The sequence below is a fragment of the Manis javanica genome, chromosome 6 (genome assembly GCF_040802235.1).
Source record: "Manis javanica isolate MJ-LG chromosome 6, MJ_LKY, whole genome shotgun sequence".
Classification (NCBI taxonomy): Eukaryota; Metazoa; Chordata; class Mammalia; order Pholidota; family Manidae; genus Manis; species Manis javanica.
This window is the reverse complement of record NC_133161.1, coordinates 83,857,903-83,877,851: the sequence shown is the minus strand read 5'-3', so window position 1 is coordinate 83,877,851 and position 19,949 is coordinate 83,857,903. Positions and strand designations below refer to the sequence as shown.

General features: G+C 37.0%; 1 pseudogene; it reads left to right on the top strand.

Annotated features, from left to right (window-relative positions):
* Positions 1-347: 347 nt before the first annotated feature.
* On the top strand, positions 348-2,638 carry LOC108390918 (nuclear receptor subfamily 2 group C member 2 pseudogene; annotated as a pseudogene).
* The last annotated feature ends 17,311 nt before the right edge of the window (positions 2,639-19,949 follow it).

The window sequence follows — 19,949 nt, the reverse complement described above, 5'->3', positions numbered from 1 at the left end:
TTACAAAGTTAAATTACTTTATTTCCCTCAAAACAGTTTAAATTCAGTCCTTAAAAAATTAAATCCTTTTCATTATTTCCCATTTATTACATTAACCATAAGTTTTTGTTGTCTTTCAAATAGGAGAAATGCTGATAAACTTGAGTTCATTCATTCATTCACACAATATAATAAAATCTCATTATAATGCAGTAAGTAGGACCCAGAAAATCCAGTCTTATAAAAGCGAGATAGCATTATTGCAAATTTAATAATATGACCAGGAGTGATTATGGTCTAAGAAAACCTACTAAAGGGCGGCGCCTCTGGGCCCACCCCCACCTCCCCGGCTCCCACCTTGGTGTCTTGTCTCTAGCCCGTTGCCCCGCGAGACCGCGGCCCCGGGGCTCCCATCATCCGCCAACGCCAGGAGTCTGGCCTCCCTGCGTCTTGCCTTCGGCGCCGGGGCGGCCCGCCGCAGGCACGGCACATGCTTGGAGGCTGCTTTGGCGACAAATCCCAAGGACTGCCTATGACTGCGGTGGCAGTACGAGCTGCTCTCAGACGGTGTATGTTCCTCCTTGTTCATTTTTAAGCAGGCTTCCAAAGCTGCTATTGATGATGCCTGAAGCTGCTTTGGAGGCAGAAAACCAACAGTGAGATCAAGAATTGTTCTCTAATGATCTTGCTTCACCATGGCTACAAATATCCAGAGGCTGGTTCAGCACAGAGTGGGGTCCCAACAGGTGGCTGAGGTACCACTTACACAGACTTCTCGGCCGGCATCTCCAGGGATGACCAGCCCCTCCCCGAGTATCCAGATAATCTCCACTGACTCTGCGGTAGCCTTACTTCAGCACATTCAGATTGTGACAGACCAGCAGACAGGACAGATGATCCAGTGACCACAGTGGACGCCTCTGGGTCCCCCAAACAGCAGTTCATCCTGACCAGCCCAGATGGAGCTGAAACTGGGAAGGTGATCCTGGCTTCCCCAGAGACATCCAGTGCGAAGCAACTTGTATTTACCACCTCGGACAACCTTGTTCCTGTCAGGATACAGATAGTCACGGACTCTGCTTCTGTGGAGTGTTTGCTGGGGAAGGCTGATGTCCAGCGGCCCCAAGTGGTAGAGTACTGTGTGGTGTGTGGTGACAAAGCCTCTGGCCGTCACTATGGGGCTGTCGGTTGTGAAAGTTGCAAAGGGTCCTTCCAAAGAAATGTAAAGAAGTATCTGACATACAGCTGCCGGAGCGACCAGGACTGCGTCATCAACGAACACCACCGTAACTGCTGCCAGTTCTGCCGGCTGAAGAAGTGCTTGGAGACGGGCACGAACATGGAATCTGTGCAGAGTGAATGGAAGGTTTTTGATGTGCAACGGGAGAAATCATGCAATTGTGCTGCTTGCACTGAGAAAATCTATATCCGAAAGGACCTGAGAAGTCCTCTGATAGCCACTCCCACGTTTGTGGCAGATAAAGATGGAGCAAGACAAACAGGTCTTCTTGTTCCAGGGATGCTTGTGAACACCCAGCAGCCTTTGATAAATGAGGATGACACAGTTCTCCTGACCACGGACTCCAAGGCTGAAACAAGCCAGGGAGCTCTGGGCACACTGGCAAATGTAGTGACCTCCCTTGCCAATCTGACTGAATCCCTCAACAATGGTGATGCTTCGGAAATGCAGCCAGAGGACCAGTATGCAAGTGAGATTACTCAGGCATCAGATTCCTTAGCTAAAGTAATTAATACCACAGACAGCTCCTAGCCCCCCAACCTGGCAGATGCGATAGATGCCAGTGGAGGAGGGGGCATCCATGTCATCAGCAGAGACCAGGCCACACCCATCATTAAGGTCAAAGGCCCCTCCTTTCAGACACTCACGTCACATTTAAGCTCACAATGCCCAACCCAATGCCGGAGTACCTCAAAGTGCACTACATCTTCGAGTCTGCGTCCTGCCTGCTTTTCCTCGCCATGCCCTGGGCCAGGGCAATCCCCTCCTTTCAGGCTCTGGGACAAGACTGCAACACCAGCCCGGTGCAGGCATGCTGGAACGAACTCTTCAGTCTCTCCATCATGCTGGCAGCCATTGTCAACCACCTGCAGCACAGCATCCAAGAATATAAGCTTTCCAGCAACCGGATAAAGCAAGTGATGGAGCACATCTGGAAGCTGCAGTTCTGCAACAGCATGGCAAAGCTGGACATCGAAGGCTATGAGTATGCCTACCTGAAGGCCATTGTGCTCTTTAGTTCCAGTCATCCAGGTTTGACCAGCACAAACCAGATTAAGAAAATCTATGTTCAGAAAACCTACTCAGAAGATACCTACTGATTAGCCCGAATTCTCGTCTGCCTGCCAGCACTCAGGCTGATGAGCTCTAATATCACAGAAATTTTTTGCTGGTCTCATTGGCATTGTTTCAATAGACAGCATAATCCCCTACATCCTCAAGATGGAGACTGCAGAGTATAATGGCCAGATCTCCAGGGCCAGTCTATAGTGTGCACCCCTCAGCGGCCCAGAAGCTAAAGGATCCTCCCCTGCCCGCTCACAGACAGGATAAAGGGTATTGTGGTATGTGCAAAGATCTCCGGTATGCTAGCCATCTCCTTCCTGGTTTCTTAACTGTTAATCCCAGACACAGCAACTAAAAGACTAGTAGGATCCTTTCTTGACATAAGAAATGTTATAATGCCTTTTGAGGAAGCAGATTCTGAAACAATCTTTTAACTCAATTTGTGTTTAGAAATTCTCAAAGGGCAAAAAACAAAGTTTTATAATGTTGGATATTAGTTAAAGAAAACTAAACATAAGAGAACAGTACGTGTATGCATATATAAAATAGCTACTAATTACCAAGATAATAATATTAGCACTTTATAAGCACTTCTTATCAATGTGTTTTGTTGCAGTATCTTGTCTGTGGGCAGGACAAATGGAAAACTGTGTATGTCTTTTGCCAAAATGCTAAGAATTTCTGTGAAAACCCATTAGGGTACAGGAGACAAGAAAAATTCCTACTAAGAATTTTGACCCCAACTGTGCCCTAGCATTACCTGGTATCAGATGTGCATACTAGCTTAAATACCGATGGAATTAATGTCTGTTCTTGGGCTGACATGGAACATCTGGGACAGTAGCAGTGATTTTAGCAATTTTGTAGTTGTTTGGTGACCATTCTTTTGACTTTTCCAAGAAGAACAGTCTGGGAGAAAAATACACTGGGAGAAGGTCAAGAGACACCTTTTGTGAGACAGGATTTCTTATTCATTCCCTGTGACTAGCCTTATATGTCATCCTCATCCATTTCCATTTACCCCTTCAAGGTAAGAACTTAACCTCACCTTGTTTAGGAATGGGGGCTGGGTGAATTTACCTTCCTATATGGTTTTACTATGAATACTTATGTAGTACCTATTATGTGGCAGGCACTATGTTTGGAACCAAGGGGACTTATTGGTAAATGAACAGATAAATACATAACTACTAATTTGGATAAATGTGACAAAAATGAATCAAACACCATGAGAGAAAAAAAATGGTACCAACAGAATGGTTGGGAAAATACTTGATGAGAAAGTTATATTTAAGATAAGAACTGAAGGATGAGAAAATACAACAATCAGACTCCTTGCAGCAAACAGATGGTACAATCCATGTGATTAACAAAAATTTTTAAGGAAAGGAAAACAACTTAAGAGGAATGGGCATGGTGTAGGAAAACTTACAGGGATAGCACAGCACTTCAAATCTAGTAATAATATTTGCTGGGCAGAAGGGGAAGTAGAGGGTTTGACACTTCTAAAAGAGGCAAGGAAAATGAGCTCTTATTCTGGAATTTGGGTGTGAAATTTTTCATATATATTGTAGAAGGATACAACCGACTCCTAGAAGGTCATTTACTGTTTTCACGTGACGGTGTTTTTGTACAATTTAAAAAACTAATATATTTAAAATTCAGTCATTTTCCTCTCTGACTTCCTCCCTGTCTTTCATGTTGGTTAACTCTGGCCACTTTTGGGATCCAGCCAAAGTGAATTCAAAATTATTGAAATATTTGAGTTTAGCGGACTCCAGGATTTGTAAACATTCCATCAGTTAGGTTATTTTTAGCTGTTCAGATGTGATGTTGTTCAGGAGAACTTAATACTTCCAGGTTGCTGATTCGCTCTGCCTAAGTGACAGGTCCAGAGGTCTGATCATTATATAGGCACATCTTATAGCACCAAGTATGGGAAATGTGGTAGTAGTGGAGAAGAGAATAATGGATTTTTAAATGTTCAGAACCAGATGCTAGTCTGTGGAAAACTCTTTCAACATTCAAACATGTCTAATTTCAAGCAGGAGAATAGGTTCCTCTGATGCTTTATCAAAATGAAAATTCCTGTGAAAAATATGTGGAAAGTGCAGAGGGTAAAATTTTAAAAGTACAGTGCATTTCTTCTTTTATGATGGAAATTGTACAAAATATAATAAACCAGTATTCCTGTGCTTATAGAACACCAAACCCCAAACAATGATACAAGTACCTCTATGTTTGTTATGATGCATATTTTACAAATCCTAAGTATCAATATTTCTTAATTAATTATGCTAGTAGATAGAATCATTATATTTTCTATTCACTAGATGGACACACATGCAGAGGTGGTCAAAAAGTATACAACCAAACAATATACGAGAAATGTGTCAAGGAGTTGATTTAATCAATTGCACTCTTTTTCTACTATACTTGTAATTTTTGTGGTATATTTCACATTTTAGTTAATTTTTATGTGGTGTCCCTTCTTGGTGTGAATATATTCTTTCAGATAAATTCCTAATATTATCTTCTTTTTTCTTAAAGTGGCTTCACAAAACTTAAATCTCCCCTTGAACCAAGGGTGCTTTCTTAATAAACTTTTCTAGTGAGAAAAGAGACAAGGAGCACTTAGCAGGCTTCCAATGTCTTAAAAGGCCTCACTTGTCCTTAACTGAACTTTCTCAAACTAATAGCAAAACTGGAACCATTTCTGGGAAGACACAGTTTACTTTATAATTAGAAAATGCCAACCATCTACCACAAACAATTATACTCATTAATTCTCAGGAAGTAGAAATGCCTATGTGTGAGAGAGAACTTATCACTACTACTGATTATCTTGAAAACAGATCTTAATGACACCATGTAAATAAATTAGTAAAATGGTTTATTCTATATATTCTGTTTGAAGGCACCACATAAAAGCACACACCAAAGGTAATATTTTCAAGGAAGAGTTCGTCTAATAAATCATATCTCAGTGATAAACATATTCAATGTAATTATTCAGTATTGTGAAGCCTTATCAATGGTCTGTAATTTTTATCAATTTTATAATATCTATACTTAAGTATTCATGTAATTTATTCCATTATATTAATTGTTGGTTAAAACACACCACAGCATTTTAATTTCCTACCTATGTTAATCTAAAATATATCAATTTACTTCTTAGTCACACTTTTGGAAAAATAAATGTAAAAAACAGTCTTGAAGTGATGTTCAATCTGTCCTTCAGACTCCAAGGATATTGCAAAGGATGTGTGTCTACACCTCAAACTCAAACTACTCAAAAAAGTTATTGTTATTTGTCATCTATACCTGTAGATCTTTTGGAGAAGAGATGGGTTTCCATAGAGTAAAGTAATACTTCTGAAACATGAAAATGATCCTCTCACTCACATACTTAAATCCTTCATTATCTTCTCAGTGTCTCTAGGATAATATTCGAACCCATTAATTCATCTGTAGACCTTGACTAATTATTCAGCACACCTGCCACTTCACACTAGGTTCCAGCTGTGCTGCACTCAGTTCGGTGATTAGGTCCTGCTCTTTCTCAGCCAGGCTTTCTTTTGTATGTGTAGAATGGTCTACCTTCTCCTTTTCAGCTGACAAATTCCTATTCATCCCTTTCAGTTACAAAGGATATTTTTATTTATTTTTAATTGAAGTATAGTTGGGATACAATATTATATTGGTTTTAAGTATACAACATAGTGGTTCAGTATTGTATACATTATTAAATTTAATAATGTTCACCCCAACTATCTGTCAACACAGAAAGATGCTATAGAACCACTGACTAAATTCTTCATGCTGCACTTCCATCCCCATGAACAACTTACATTATGATTGAGATTTTTGTGCCTCTCTATCCCTCTCACACTCTTGCCACTCACCTACTCCAACCCCTCCCGCATTGTAACTACCAGGCACTTCTCAGTGTCTATGAGTCTGTGGCTGTTTTATTTTGTTTTGCTTTGTATTTAGGATCCACATGTAAATGAAGTCATATGGTATTTGCCTTTCTCTGCCTGGCTTATTCCACTTAGCATAATAGTCTCCAGGTCCATCCATGTTGTCATAAATGGCAGGATTTCTCTTTTTTATGACTGAATAATATTCCATTGTGTACGTGTACCACCGTTTCTTTATCCATTCATCTGCTGATGAATACAAGTTAACTTCTTTTTAAGAGATATTTTCTTGATCAGTATAGCAGAGGATAGTTGCATGATTTCCCCAAAGGAAGTCTATGAATTCTTGTTTCTCTCTTTTTCTGCTAAAGGACAAACTCTGTTAGGGAAGGAACAGGTCCACCACCTTTTCTGTGACTGGCACATAGCAGATACATTGAATGTATTAATATATACCTTTTTGGCAAGTTTGGAGATTAGTTTCCCACTTCAACTGTTGTGCTAATTGAACAAAGCTGTTACTCCATATCCAATTGCTGAACTTATTTCCTGAAAATGGCAGTAAACAGAGATAAAACTTATATCTTTGGGTTCTACTAGAGTGGGTTGGTATGGAGGAATCCACATAAATAAACACTCAGCACTGAGGGGCATATTCAGAAAACAGGGAGTTGTCATTTCCAGTGGGATATAAGTAAATGAAAGACAGCAGGCTGGAAATTAGACAGAAATGGCAAGTTAGAGCCATATTAATAGGGGCTTTCTAAGCTGTGAACTTTAGTTTCTGGTTTTATATTTTAACTATAATTTCTATTTAAAAACTTTAATAGCATTATCAAAACTGTTCTTGCAGGTAGATAGCTCTGATAATTGTATGGGCGTGAATGAAGAAAGATCCTTGGGAAGAATTTTCTTGAAAAATTCCCAGTGATAGGAGGTATATAGAAAAGAGAAGGGGAGAGGAGAGCAGTGAAGAGGCAGAAGCAGAGTAGAGAGTAGAGGAGTGGAATAGAGTCAGGGGAGTGGAGAAGGAAGCAGTGGGTAAGAGAGGGGAAGAAGGAGCACAGGGGAGGGAGAAGAGATTGGGCAAGTGGAATCAGAAGCAAAAGTTTTTTTCCAGAACAAAAGGAGAGAAGACACTGTTAAAAAAAAATAAGAATGGTAAATGAAGGAGAAAGGTATGGCTTTGCTGCTTTTTTTTCTTTTTATGCATAATTTTTAGTAATGGGACTATTCAGTTTCCACATGTCACCATGCAATGTACTCTGTATAATTTCAGCTATAGTTCTTTACTTGTGAATTATTACTCAAAAGTTTCAAAGTTAACCTAATTATCAAGAGGCTTTTCAAAGGCAGGTAATTGAATCTGTAGTAACCAATGAGCATGTGCTATTTTTGCTTTATTTTGTTTCAAGACTGTAAGAATAAAAAATTTCAATGCTGAACTCTTACCTTTTTTTATACGGAGCCATTGTAGATAAATACCACACCACTTTTAGAAAAAGGAACAAGTGTTCCTGATGTTTAAGAAAATTCTAAATTTTGACTCATGATAAATGTTTTAATTTAGAATTAATGGAATTAGAAATTGACCTGTCAAATTTGACCTGATTAAAATATAGAAGTATTTTCTCTGCTTAACAAACTTTAAGTAAAGCTAGTAAAATGATGTAATTTCATCTCTTCCCATTCTCTTAAAATCCTGACCTTTCTATAATGGGACTATTATAAGTCATACCAGTCCAACATTCTGTTTGCTCCAATAGTTTCTATCCCACTCATCAATGAGCAAGTTTGGCATTTTTCTGAAGGGACATTTCTGTTTCTTGGTTCTCTTGACTGAACGAAATCTGTATGGCACAATTGAATTCTCATTCTGCATGGCTGTTTGTTGAAATGAGGTCATGGACAGGCCTAGCATTATCTGGATATTAAATTTTAGACACATTTGGAATCAAGATGAAAATTAATACTTTATTTTTTGCTGTGTTCTCTCCTTATATTGATTTTAATGATACTAAAGTATACCACAGGGCATGAAACTTTAGATATCCTAACAAAATAGAATTTATTTATTAAATTTTGTTCACAGTTGTTATTTTGCCATATTTTCCTAATGTTTTCTGACTTTTGCTGAGTAGAAAATATAATTATAAGTATAGTGCAGTATTTCTCTACTGATATTATAATTATTTCAGTCATTTTTCAAGTAATTATTGCAGGTGTATGCAAACAGCTAGTTAAAAGTCAATGATGATGACATTTTAAAAATGTGCTATGTATTGACTTTAAAGTTTGAGTGATAGAAACAAACTTTGAAATCATTGATGTCACTTATTAGGGAAAGATTATTTGTTAATTATTGATCAAAAACTGTTGTGCTTCATCATCCTTATTGTGATGCTAGACCAGTTACATATTGAATGGCCTAATCAAACATAAAAATAAGACATTTAAGAGCAAGCTCTTTTCTTCCTTCAGACAAGAACTCATGATACATACATTATATTTTTGTATTCCAACAAATATATAACAAACTCTATTATGTGCAAAGAACTGTATCCATGAAAAAAAAAATAACCCAATCTATTAATACCAAAAATGGTACAGAACCTAAATGCATAACAGATATTTGGCACTTTAGAGGAAGACCAGAAGGAGTTAAGATCACAATGCTTTGATTTCATATTGGTTAAAAAACTTGATGTGACTTGTAAATCTGTTAAAACATAGAAGATAAAACTTCCTTTTCTTTTAATTGCAAAAGGAATAGAGAAAAATGAGAAGTTTATACAAATAAAATGCAAGACAAAAATCACTTGTAATTCATATAGAAATATAGAAAGAGATTAGATAGAAGATAAAATAACTAAGAAATGTGGTAAAACATTGGATAAAGGATATTGCTCGTTGAATAATTGTTTTATTTTTCTCTGAGTTTCATTTTTTCTTAAACAAAAAGTTAGGTGAAAATGGTAAATCATCCTCCTACCAAAAATGGTGAGTCAGTTCTATGGATATTCATCCAGAAATATCCAATCCATTTATAAACCATGTTTACAAAAAAAGGGTCATAATGTCCTACTTGTTTTTCCCCACCAATATAACAAGTCATCAGCACCTATAAATCTACATTGTTCTTTTTAATGATTATGTTATATTTCACTGTTTCTTATTGGTTGATATTCAGGGAATTTTTTATTTGGTTTATTTCTGTTTTTATAAAATTATGCCAAAACTGAACATCCTTTTACTTATATCCTTGGCTACTTGTTTTGTTTTGTTTTCTTAACAAGAGGAATTCCCAGTAAGGACATTCCTGGGTCAATGAGAACGTGAGTTTAAAATATAATAGCGACCCACTTACCTACCCAAGAAGGACAAGATCAGCAAGAAGAAAGGGGAAGGGGAAGGTCTTATGCTCTCCAAATCAGATACCAGGACATGTCTCTCCATAGTAATTTGGAGGCTAATCTGGGGGACAGATAAATGCAGGTGGTGACTGAATATATAATTGAGATATTTTTAAATAAGAATGGGTACTCCAGACTAAGAAATTACTTAATAGAATTGACTTTTAAACTAGAAATAATTATGAAATGGAAGTAGGATTTAGGAGGATTTTCTCCCTACTGGTTTAAGACTAGGTTAAAATCAGTAGAGAATTAAAGAAAGGTCAAATTTTTGTGCACTCAAGTCTTGTGAAATTTCGTAACCAAATATTTATATACAACATGCTATTCTTATTTAAATTTGAATACTTCCAGTTACAAGCAATTTGAGTTTTTCCTTTTTCTGTTTACCTATTTCTATTTATCTATGGATAATACCTATTATCCATTAATATTTTCCCCTACTCTTCCCTGAAGGTGTTAGTGTTTTTTGAAGAATTGTTTATTTAAAAATTTAATCTTTTTAAAATTATATGTAATGCATTTCCCAAGATTATTGCTTTTATTTGACTTTCTTTAATTTTTTATAATTAAATTTTAAGCAAATTTTAAAATAAATTTTAAAGTTATGTAGTTAAATTTATCTTTTCCACTATGATATTTGTAGTCTATGTCATTTTACAAAATATTCCTGCTCCTATATTACATTTAAAAAATTTAATTTATCATTTTTATAGTTTCAAAGAATATTAGACCCATTTTAACTTATTTAGCTGTACATAATGAAATAGGTACACAGATTCATCTGTATATTTTTCAGATGGCTAGCTAATTATCTCAGTACTGTTTACGGAATGAAACTTTTACAACACAGTTTCTAAATAAAACATTCATTATTGACCATATTCTGTTCTGTTGATCTGACAAAATTTATGTAGAACTAAGTTATTGGTCTATTCATGAGTTCACTCATGTATCCAGAAAAGGCTAAGCAATTACTATGGACTGAAAAAAGCAAACAACTTTTTCATAACAAACAATTGCAAAAGTAATTTACAATTTATATGTTCACGGTTACATCTACTAAACAAAGAGTAATATATGTTTGTATGTCACCTTATTTCTGAGTTAAATTTAAGAATCAAATTAATTAAAATTGTTTTGAATACATTCTAATAATCAGTACATTTGCAACAATTTAAAGTTTTAAAGTTTGACAGGAGAGCATTTTAAAATTAAGAATAGATTTACCCTACCACCTATATCACTTAGCAGATGACTTTTTAAGTTAAATGTCTTGCCAGTGGGTTTCAGCCCTGGGCAAGTTCACTATGGATTCAGTGGGATCAAGAAATGACAATGGAACATTCTTAGGGTAAAAGGGTTTATTACCTGGCTTGTTCTCCCAGCAATATGTCCAGTATTAGGATTATGTCTGCAATCCTCATTCATCTCTGTCTCAGCCCAGAGAACCTGGCAGAGCTCTTTATATAGTGACTAAGTCAATAATAGCTTATTGTCTATGGGTATGGAAGCAGTAGCTTAGCAGTAGGCTAGTTACATCACCAAGTAGTTTAAGTTCGGGTGAGGATCCAGGCCATAGGAACTTCAGTTTCCCCGCATGAAAAAACCAACAGTGTTTGGGAACTGACTTTTCATTATAAATAGAAATATTATACAAAATCCAAAAAATAAGTTATTTACAGAGTAAAAAACTAAATCAAATTTATTTATGAATTTGGGATTATTTATAAATTGCAAATATGCTATGGATCTCTATGCACTTTCAAGGCTGAGAAAGATCATGTCAAAACCAGAGGCTGGATGAAGGGTTTCACAGTGACTAAGAGTCCCATTTCCATAATGTAGTGGTGTCTTGCCAATGGGTTTCAGCTCTGGACAAGTTCACTATGGATTCAATGTGACCAGAGAAAAATGACAGTAGAACATTCTTGGGGTGAAAGCGTTATTACCCAACTTTATTTCCAAGGTGGCAGGTCAATCACTAGAATCCCATCTACTCAGAGCAAGTCTGCATGCAGCAAGCTGGTCTCTGCCTCTGGGCCTCTCAACCCCCGCAGCCGTCTCAGTTTCTGTCCTCTGCTCTGCTCTCCTGCAGCCTTGCAGCCATACCACCATGTCCCCCAGAGCACTGGACAGAGCTCTTTAACTAGAGTCAGTAACAACATATTGCCCACATGTGTGTAGTGACCTAGCCAACCAGAGCCAGGTGAGAATCCTGATCATAGAAACCTTCACTTTATCCACAAGCAGTTATCATGTTCACCTCACCATGAATGAGAATGGGCAAGTCTCACACATTGAATTATGGTCCACTTCCAAGGGCCCTGAGTGCACGACTGAAGGAGTAGTTAAAGCTAGCAGAGCTGAGAAAATGATAGGTCAAGAGAATGAAGATGGTAATATATCCATTTGAAATCTTGGGACCCTGTAAGCTCATTCAAATTTGGTAATTAAATGTAGCACGGGAAAATCAGCACACCATCATAAATCCTTAGCAAAAATGCAAGTATTTTAAACTCAAACTAGGTTTATTTTTTTGGTTTGCTAGTATTTTATTGAGTACTTTTTTAATTTATTTATTTTGTTATCATTAATCTACAATTACATGAAGAACATTATGTTTACTAGGCTCTCCCCTACCCCGAGTCCCCCCGACAAACTCCATTAAAGTCACTGTCCATCAGCATAGTAAGATGTTGTAGAGTCACTACTTGTCTTCTCTGTGTTGCAAAGCCCTCCCCTTGCCCCCACCCCCCACATTATATATGCTAAACATTATAACCCCTTTTTTCTTCCCCACCCTTATCCCTCCCGACCCTCCCATTCTCCCCAGTCTCTTTCCCTTTGGTAACTGTTAGTCCATTCTTGGGTTCTGTGATTCTGCTGCTGTTTTGTTCTTATACTCCACAGATGAGTGAAATCATTTGGTATTTGTCTTTCTCTGCTTGGCTTATTTCACTGAGCATAATACCCTCTAGCTCCATCCATGTGGTTGCAAATGGTAGGATTTGTTTTCTTCTTATGGCTGAATAATACTCCATTGTGTATATGTACCACATCTTCTTTATCCCTTCATCTACTGATGGATACTTAGGTTGCTTCCATTTCTTGGCTATTGTGAATAGTGCTGCGATAAACATAGGGGTGCATCTGTCTTTTTCAAACTGGAGTTCTGCATTCTTGGGGTAAATTCCTAGAAGTGGTACTCCTGGGTCAAATGGTATTTCTATTTTGAGCATTTTGAGGAAACTCCATACTGCTTTCCCACCAGCAGTGTAGGAGGGTTCCCCATTCTCCACAACCTCGCCAACATTTGTTGTTGTTTGTCTTCTGGATGGTAGCCATCCTTACTGGTGTGAGGTGATATCTCATTGTGGTTTTAATTTACATTTCTCTGATAACTAACAATGTGGAGCATCTTTTCATGTGTCTGTTGGCCATCTGAATTTCTTCTTTGGAGAACTGTCTGTTCAGCTCCTCTGCCCATTTTTTAATTGGATTATTTGTTTTTTGTTTGTTGAGGTGCATGAGCTCTTTATATATTTTGGACATCAAGCCTTTATCAGATCTGTCATTTACAAATATATTCTCCCATACTGTAGGGTACCTTTTTGTTCTATTGATGGTATCCTTTGCTTTACAGAAGCTTTTCAGCTTGATATAGTCACACTTGTTCATTTTTGCTTTTGTGTCCCTTGCCCCTGGAGATATGTTCATGAAGAAATTGCTCATGTTTATGTCCAAGAGATGTTTTTTTCTAAGAGTTTTATGGTTTCATGACTTACATTCAGGTCTTTAATCCATTTTGAATTTACTGTTGTGTGTGGGGTTAGACAGTGATCCAGTTTCATTCTCTTACATGTAGCTGTCCAGTTTTGCCAGCACCATCTGTTGAAGAGACTGTCATTTTCCCATTGTATGTCCATGGCTCCTTTAGGGAATATTAATTGACCATATATGTTTGAGTTAATGTCTGGAGTCTCTAATCTGTTCCACTGGTCTGTGGCTCTGTTCTTGTGCCAGTACCAAATTGTCTTGGTTACTATGGCTTTGTAGTAGAGCTAGAAGTTGGGGAGTGAGACCCCCCCACACTTAATTCTTCTTTCTCAGGATTGCTTTGGATATTCAGGGTCTTTGGTGTTTCCATATGAATTTTTGAACTATTTGTTCAAGTTCATTGAAGAATGTTGTTGGTAATTTGATAGGGATTGCATCAAATATGTATATTGCTTTGGGCAGGATGGCCATTTTGACGATATTAATTCTTGCTAGCCAAGAGCATGGGGTGAGTTTCCAATTGTTAGTGTCCTCTTTAATTTCTCTTAAGAGTGTCTTGTAGTTTTCAGGGTATGGGTCTTTCACTTCTTTGGTTACATTTATTCCTAGGTATTTTATTCTTTTTGATGCAATTGTGAATGGAATTGTTTCCCTGATTTCTCTTTCTATTGGTTCATTGTTAGTGTATAGGAAAGCCACAGATTTCTGTGTGTTAATTTTCTATCCTGCAACTTTGCTGAATTGTGATATTCTAGTAGTTTTGGAGTGGAGTCTTTAGGGTTTTTTATGTACAATATCATGTGCGAATACTGACAGTTTGACTTTTTCTTTACCGATCTGGATTCCTTGTATTTCTTTGTTTTGTCTAATTGCTGTGGCTAGGACCTCCAGTACTATGTTGAATAACAGTGGGGAGAGTGGGCATCCCTGTCTTGTTCCTGATCTCAGAGGAAAAGCTTTCAGCTTCTTGCTGTTCAGTATGATGTTGGCTGTGGGTTTATCATATATGGCCTTTATTATGTTGAGGTACTTGCCCTCTATACCAATTTTTCTGAGAGTTTTTATCATGAATGGATGTTGAATTTTGTCTAATGCTTTTTCAGCATCTATGGAGATGATCATGTGGTTTTTGTCCTTTTTGTTTATGTGGTGGATGATGTTGATGGATTTTGAAATGTTGTACCATCCTTGCATCCCTGGGATGAATCCCACTTGGTCGTGGTGTATGATCCTTTTGATATATTTTTAAATTCGGCTTGCTAATATTTTATTGAGTATTTTTGCATCTACATTCATCAGGGATATTGGTCTGTAATTTTCTTTTTTGGTGGGGTCTTTGCCTGGTTTTGATATTAGGGTAATGTTGGCTTCATAGAATGAGTTTGGGAGTATTCCCTCATCTTCTATTTTTTGGAAAACTTTAAGGTGAATGGGTATTACATCTTCTCTGTATGTCTGATAAAATTCCGAGGTAAATCCATCTGGCCCAGGGGTTTTTTCCTGGGTAATTTTTTTTATTACTGCTTCAATTTCTTTGCTGGTAATTGGCTTGTTTAGATTTTGTGTTTCTTCCTTGGTCAGTCATGGAAGGTTGTATATTTCTAGAAAGTTGTCCATTTCTTCTAGGTTTCCCAGCTTGTTAGCATATAGGTTTTCATAGTAGTCTCTAATAATTTTTGTATTTCTGTTGGGTCCATCGTGATGTTTCCTTTCTCATTTCTGATTCTCTTGATGTGTGTTGATTCTCTTTTTCTCTTAATAAGTCTGGCTGGAGGCTTATCTATTTTGTTTATTTTCTCGAAGAACCAGCTCTTGGTTTTATTGATTTTTTCTATTGTTTTATTCTTCTCAATTTTGTTTATTTCTTTTCTGGTCTTTATTATGTCGCTCCTTCTGCTGACTTTAGGCTTCATTTGTTCTTCTTTTTCCCATTTTGATAATTGTGACGTTAGACTATTCATTTGGATTTGTACTTCCTTCTTTAAATATGCCTGGATTGCTATATACTTTCCTCTTAAGACTGCTTTCGCTGCGTCCCACAGAAGTTGGGGCTTTGTGTTGTTGTCGTCACTTATTTCCATATATTGCTGGATCTCCATTTTAATTTGGTCACTGATCCATTGACTGTTTAGAAGCATGTGGTTAAGCCTCCATGTGTTTGTGAGCCTTGTTGGTTTCTTTGTACAATTTATTTCAAGTTTTATACCTTTGTGGTCTGAAAAGTTGGTTGGTAGAATTTCAATCTTTTTGAATTTACTGAGGTTCTTTCTGTGGCCTAGTATGTGGTCTATTCTGGAGAATGTTCCATGTGCACTTGAGAAGAATGTGTATCCTGTTGCTTTTGGGTGTAGAGTTCTATAGATGTCTATTAGGTCCATCTGTTCTAGTGTGTTGTTCAGTGCTTCTGTGTCCTTACTTATTTTCTGTCTGGTGGATCTGTCCTTTTGAGTGAATGTTGTGTTGAAATCTCCTAAAATGAGTGCATTGCATTCTATTTCCTCCTTTAGTTCTGTTAGCATTTGTTTCACATATGCTGGTGTTTCTGTGTTGGGTGTATATATATTTATAATGGTTATATTCTCTTGTTGGACTGAGCCCTGTATCATTATGTAATGTCCTTCTTTATTTCTTGTTACTTTCTTTGTTTTGAAGTCTATTTTGTCTGATACTAGCACTGCAACACCTGCTTTATTCTCCCTATTGTTTGCATGAAATATCTTTTTCCATCCCTTGACTTTTAGTCTGTGCATATCTTTGGGTTTGAGGTGAGTCTCTTGTAAGCAGCATATAGATGGGTCTTGTTTTTTATCCATTCAGTGACTCTATGTCTTTTGATTGGTGCATTCAGTCCATTTACATTTAGGGTGATTATCGATAGGTATGTACTTATTGCCATTTCAGGCTTAGATTTGTGGTTACCAAAGGTTCCAGGTTACTTTCCTTACTATCTAAGAATCTAACTTAAGTCACTTAGTATGCTGTTAAAAACACAATCTAAAGGTTCTTTTCTAGTTATCCTCTTTTTTCTTCCTCCTTCATTCTTTATATATTAGGTATCAAAATCCATACTTTTTGTCTATCCCTTCATTGACTTTGGGGATAGTCAATTTAATTTTGGATTTGTCTCTCAATCAGCTGCTCCACCCTCCCTACTGTGATTTTACTACCTCTGGTGACAGCTATCCAACCCTAGAAACACTTCCATCTATAGCAGTCCCTCCAAAATAGACTGCAAAGATGGTTTGTGGGAGGTAAACTCTCTCAGCTTTTGCTTATCTGGAAATTGTTTAATTCCTCCTTTAAATTTAAATGATAATATTGCTGGATAAAGTAATCTTGGTTCCAGGCCCTTCTGCTTCATGGCATTAAATACATCATGCCACTCCCTTCTGGCTTGTAAGGTTTCTGCTGAGAAGTCTGATGTTAGCCTTACGGGCTTTCCTTTGTATGTGATCTTATTTCTGCCTCTGGCTGCTTTTAACAGTCTGTCCTTATCCTTGATCTTTCCCATTTTAATTACTATGTGTCTTGTTGTTGTCTTCCTTGGGTCCCTTGTGTTGGGAGATATTTGGATCTCCATGGCCTGAGAGACTATCTCCTTCCCCAGACTGGTGAAGTTTTCAGCAACTATCTCCTCAAAGACACTTTCTATCCCTTTTTATCTGTCTTCTTCTTCTGGTATCCTTATCATGCGAATGTTGTTCCACTTGGATTGATCACACAGTTCTCTCAATATTCTTTCATTTTTAGAGATCCTTTTTTCTTTCTGTGCCTCAGCTTCTTTGTATTCCTCTTCTCTAGTTTCTATTCCATTTATTGTCTCCTCCACCATATCCAACCTACTTTTAATACCCTCCATCATGCTCTTCAATGATTGGATCTCTGACCTGAATTCATTCCTGAGGTCTTGATTTTCTTTCTGTACCTCCATTAGGATGTTGATGATTTTTATTTTGAACTCCCTTTCAGGAAGAGTCACGAGGTCCATATCATTTAAATCTTTCTCGGAAGTCGTATTAATAATTTTACTCTGGACAAGATTCCTTTGGCATTTCATGTTTGTATATGTCACCCTTTAGTGTCCAGAAGCTCTATTCTAGAGCTGCTCAGCCCCTGAAGCAATGTCGGTTGCCAGGGAGTGGTACTGGTACCTGGGGGAGGAAAGAGCTGTTCCCCGCCTCCTGGCTGCTGTGCCTGTCTCCACTGCCTGAGCCAGTGGGCCAGGCACACAGGTATGTTTTTGTCCCAGAGCAGCTGGATATGGATCCCTGCTTTCCACAAGCAGCCAGAATCCCAGTCTCCCCAGGAACTCTACCTGTATTAACTTTCCAACCTGGTAGTCATGCAAGTCTCATGAAAACACCCTGAAATGTAGGTTTGTGCTCCCAGTGCAGCTCTCTGGAGCTAGGTATTCAGCAGCCCCAAGCCTTCCACTCCCTGCCTGCTCTGTTCCTTTTCCACCCACCAGTGAGCTGGGGTAGGGGAGGGGCTTGGTTCCCGCAGAGCCACAGATCTGGTACGTTACCCTGTTTGGTGAGGTCTGCTCTTTTCTCCAGGTGTGTGCAGTCTGACTCCATCCTCTTTCCTGTTGCTATCTCAGGATTAGTTGTGCCAATTACATTTTCTAATTGTATCCAGTTTTAGGAGGAAGCCTCTGTCTCTCCTCTCATGCTGCCAACTTTAATCCCTCTCTCAAACTAGATTTTTGAAATCAGGCTAAAGGACTTACTTGGCACATGATGTGAAGCCAACAAAATAGGTAATTGGCAAACTTGGTGACTTGGATCAGAAGTTTGTTATAACTCATCTGTTTTTCAGATTAAAGATGATATAGGATACAAAGTTATAAATAACAATAGCTTTGAAATAGTACATATGGAAAAAAACATTTTCAATCGAATTATAAGGTGAAAGGAATACAAAGTCTTCACCATTAGCATCCTGGGGTCAACTCTTTGCTTTATAATTTGATTGAAATACTATTTTCAATTGACCTCTTGAAGTGATCCAAGCAACCCTGTGTGTCCACTCCATGCTACCAGACAGAAATAATAAATGCTACTGAGAAGAACAAAATTAAATGTTCTTTAAGCAAAATGAAACTGTTCACCAATGGAAGCTAACTTAACAAGCTTAACTTGAATTAAAATGAAAATCAGCATATATTTTCTGATTACTTTGTTTTAAGACAAGCAGTGGAGAGGCTAAATAAAAACAGGGTCAAATAGAACACAGACATGCTTATAAACTACTGGTGAATGACAAGATTAAACTGAATGACACAGTCCCCATGAGTTGCAAAACTAAGGTAATAATTTTGCAATTACTTTATCCACTATTTCACCTAAGAAATTTATAAATCTGATAGCAGGATGGCTTGGCACAGTTACAATATAATAGAGAAATGCCCAGAGGCAGAGAGCAGAGGGCACACCACTGTTTAACCAATAAGAATGAGATCATTACAATTGATAGTAATGAATTCAGATAGGATACTCTAAAAAATTATTAAGGGTTATAAAATATACTAGATTTCCATCTTCATGCTTAATAAATAATTGGAATTGTCAGCATTACTATTGAATGCTTCTTACAGAGGAAATCATTTTAATGACTAACAAAATCATACAGTAAAACATTCATAACTGATATGTATCTGAGGAATGACATTCAGCTGGCAATGTAAAACAAAGAATATGGGTATTTTGGGTTAGCATTAAAAGTAAAATCTATAATAATTTGATTGAATCCTGAAAAATACAATAAAAAGATTTACAAATAATTATTTCAAGACTGTCACTAAAAATTTTTTTCCAAGTTTATGAGAACTCATCTATTATGCTTATCTGTAATTTTTGTTAAGAAACACAATATTTCAATGATAAAAACTACTCAATTTCCAGGATTAAATTAATGCGATCATTAATTTATATGGCAAGATTATTGATAGAATCTAAAATTTCCCACAAGCCACTATACCTTTGCATTTATAAAAAGTAAGGAATGAAAAAATCTGGCAACATTTCAAGGATTAGAAAAAATAAAAAGTAATAGAAACTGTATTTTATTTCTTTTTGTTTATGTAAACCAAAGAAAGATACCTTATTTGACTTTCATGCAAGCATGGAAGATATTCATCTAGAGCAAGAAACACAGGGAACAGACCTATTATTTGTGGTGATGTCAAACTATATACATCTAAAGAAATATGTATGTGTGTGTATCTGTTCCTTTTTTTTGGATAAACAGTTTATCTGAAAAGTGAATTTTTCTAATGTGGTATACATAAAGATTCCATAATTTTTTACAAGTGATGTTAAGATAATCTAAGCAAGTTAGAATGAAAAAGATTCTGGCCCTGACATTGAAAAATGGTTTTAACAATATTATGTGCTTATTGTAAAAAAAAACAACTGGAAATGGATGATTACACATACAATTTCACTACACAAATAGGAGTACTTGTCATTTCATTTTACACTTTGTTTTATAATAGAGGGCTAAACAGTGTTGTATGTAATATGGACAAAGATGTCCATATCCTAA